The sequence below is a fragment of the Nannobrachium achirus genome (genome assembly GCF_963921795.1).
Source record: "Nannobrachium achirus genome assembly, chromosome: 1".
NCBI classification, from domain to species: Eukaryota; Metazoa; Chordata; class Actinopteri; order Myctophiformes; family Myctophidae; genus Nannobrachium; species Nannobrachium achirus.
The window spans coordinates 3,923,999-3,927,616 of NC_137810.1; positions in this window are offsets into that span (position 1 = coordinate 3,923,999).

Genomic DNA, 3,618 nt, shown 5'->3' on the forward strand with positions numbered 1-3,618 from the left:
GTTTGCTGCTGAATTTGTTTGAGCTATCAGTCACGCTACAGGTACACACCACAGATATAAAAAGCTAGATACCTCGTCCACCCACTGCAGTTGATTGGAGCGACCCGTCTCGCCTTGGTGGGCTCAAAAGAGGAAGTGTCGAGGGCAGGCTGCCACTCAAAAACACTACTGGCCAATCACAACGCCTCTTTTCCGGGACTTTTCCATTCAAACCTGCCCACCGACCTTACGCACACAGAAGAATTCCAAGCCTGTCAATCAAAAATGCCCACCAAGGCGAGACGGGTACCAGAAGAGAGCCGGAAGAGGCGTCAACCTTTTTATGTCTGTGGGTTCAGGTAGGAAGAGGGCAGACTCACTTACTTCTGTCTTCCATTCCATCACACGTGAATGCAAAAAGAAAATCATGTCACATGACATGACTAGGCCTACTCTTAAATTAAATTATTACAAAACAACTAAACATAATAGAATTCATATGTATTTCCCACAATTGTTTTATTTTTATTGATAGTTAAAAAGTGCACGCAAAAAATATATTTTATTGAACATGTTTTGTCTAAAGTGCACAAGTCTGCCCGCCTGTCCCCCTGGCCATCTTGAGTGCTCTCCTTTTTTTCATTGGTTGAACAAATGTATTTAATTTAAGGTAGAAATTTGTTTTGTAGAAAGCAGTATATTTTTTCTAATTAAGAGATGCTTCTAAAATGTGGTATTTTTCCTTCTTTGATGTGATGCTATACACTACAGACTAATTTAGCTGTGGACCTCCTTGAACCCCCTCAAGGACCCCTGGGGGTCCTCGGAACCCCACTTTGAGAACCACTGGCCTTTAAATAAAGACAAAAAGTAGTAGGATGAAAGATTAGACCTGCACACTGCCTTTGCTAGTTCAAGACAATCATGTATCAGAGCAACATTACAATTTACTGCAATCCCTAACTTTTTGTCTCCACCAGCCGAAAGGCATGGGGAGAGACTCCGTTTTCGACCCTGTCCGTCCGTCCGTGTGTGAGTGTCTGTGTGTGAGTGTCTGTGTGTCTGTGCGTCCGTCCATCAGGTTTTACCAGCTAATCTCTGGCGCCGTTGGCCTGGTCACTGCCAAACGGTGCACACACACTCCCTGGATACCAATTCAGAACCTCTGCCCCACGTTTTTAATTCACATGGGCCTGTTCTAGCGCCATCATGAGGCAGACTTTTGCAAAACTAACTTTTGCCAGTACTCCTGCAGATTTGTCCAAAAATCACACAAATGGGTAGACAGTATCTCTACAGGCAGCTTGTGATTACAGAGACATTCTGCATGCACATTCCCACTAGCTCAAGGAACAACCACTCTTTTCACATTGGCCTGTTATAGTGCCACCAGCAGGTCGACTTTTGCCAAACACATGTTTGGATCAAAATGCCTCAAATCATGCATGCAATCATGTCACATTGCCGTTAAAGGCCAAAGAAAACATGACAGCCTTTTCACATTTAGCGACGCGCCACCAGGACCTACCTGACCTGGTGGAGACCTGTGCTCGGAAGAGCACTGCTTCTAGTTTTTTTCTTTTGTGAATAGGACATTATTTTGACCACTCTGGAGTATAGAGTATGTTATGTTATGTTCCTGTGGTCAGGTAGGACACCTACAGGTTGAAGAGGGGTACTGCAGTAACTAAAAACAGAAGGTGATAAATCCATGCTGGAACATGAACGTTAATCTGATTGTATTGAATGTTTCCATTTCCCACAAAAGAATATTAAAAACTAAATGTATTAGTAGGACAGTATGAGTCACCAGAAAAAAGGGTGTTTTTGATGACTTTATCCTGGTTAAAATGGAGTTTGAAGTTACAATGGGTGTGTATGGGAACAGGCCCAGACAGCATAATGCATTTCATATTAATCACACAGCTGATTAGACTTAATGAGCTTGACCTGAGGATTTAAAGTACACCACTATTAAGGAAACTGCAAAGATTTGGTTGTATTCAACATTTATTTTTTATAAAAGTAGAAAAAAGGTCCACAGTAAATGGGAATTGTCTGATGGATATAAACATATTTGGTAAAATAATTTGTGACTCTCCCTCTGGCAGAGTCACCTTCCTTTGTTGCAAAGAACAAAAACAAATCACACAACAAATGCTTCACACAAAATTAAAATAATGCATAAGTAAAAGCAAAAACATAGCAATAATAATAATAAAAAACAGTAATAGACACTAGGACAGTGCAAATTGATTGTCATACAAATTATTACAATCAATGATTTGTGTATTTGGCTTTGGACATTGGAACATTTAAATCAGACTTGCCTTTTAGGCTTTGTAAATAAAAGTTGCATAGAACATAAAAAGGTAAATGGTGCATTTATACAGCGCCACCTACTGCTCATCAGGAGCAACTGGGGGTTCAGAGTCTTGACTTAAATATACAAATAAATGACTGACAGTGACTGTGACCAATCATCAACATACATAATGGACTACGTCCACAAATACAACAACCTCTTAACAGACACAAACCCCTGAAGATGTCACATGACTCCTTACAGCAAGGGTCTTCAACAGGGGGTCCGGGACCCCTAGGGGGTCCTCAGAGTTACTACAGGGGGTCCTCCAAATCTTTGTGTGATAGAAGCTTTTCTTTCTCCTTTTTTATATTAACCACTTGAACCCTAGCGTCCATATTCTGATAACTTTTGCCAAAAATAGCCGTTCGCAGCGCGAGGCGTTGTGAGCTTGTAGATTGGCTATTTTTGGAAAAGAGCGTTGGTGTAGAGGAGAAAAAGAGCAGACTAAGTACAGAGTGATAGGTTAAGTTTATTAAGTATTGACGGTTCAAGTGGTTAAATACTATATCTGAAAACCCAAATTGACATGAAACCAAAATACACTGATGATTGTGCCGTCAAACGATGAAACTATATGGAATCTATGGGTTGTGGGGGTCCTTGCTTCATCTCTCTCTCAACTAAGGGGTCCTTGGCCTGAAAACGTTGAAGACCCCTGCCTTACAGGGTATTGTTTGGACAAGAAATTGCTTTTCCAGTGGAAGTTATGCTAAACATAAGCAACAACGTCACGTGCAATATAAACATGGAATGCATTTTTAAAGGTGAGTGCAGTGACCACTTATCCATTGCATCATATGGGCGGTGGGGTTCATTTGGTGCAGACCTGCGCGTGCATTTACTGTTAAGGCATCTATAGAGACACACGGGCGCCTACAGATTCACGCCCACAATTGAGACAGTGACACCACTTGGGGTAAGGGAGAACGGTGCACTGCAAGCCAGCCCATAGAAGTCACATTGCAATTCAACTGTAGTTAGCCTACTTTTAAAATAATCCTACATGAACTGAAGACAATATTGAAGTAAAACTATGTTTCCAAATGTATGGACTGTCTTAGTCAACATATCTTCTTGTTGTCTAAATAGATGAAGTGTTTAACATTTAATTTGATAGTTGAATGTGTTAGCCATACAGAGCAGAGGGGAGACAGCAGACAGAGAACATGTCTAGAGCACCACAATGTGATTCTATAGAGACACGGCCGTTTACACATTCCAGCCCACGATTGAGACACCACCACCACTAGGGCTGTCACGATATGACATTT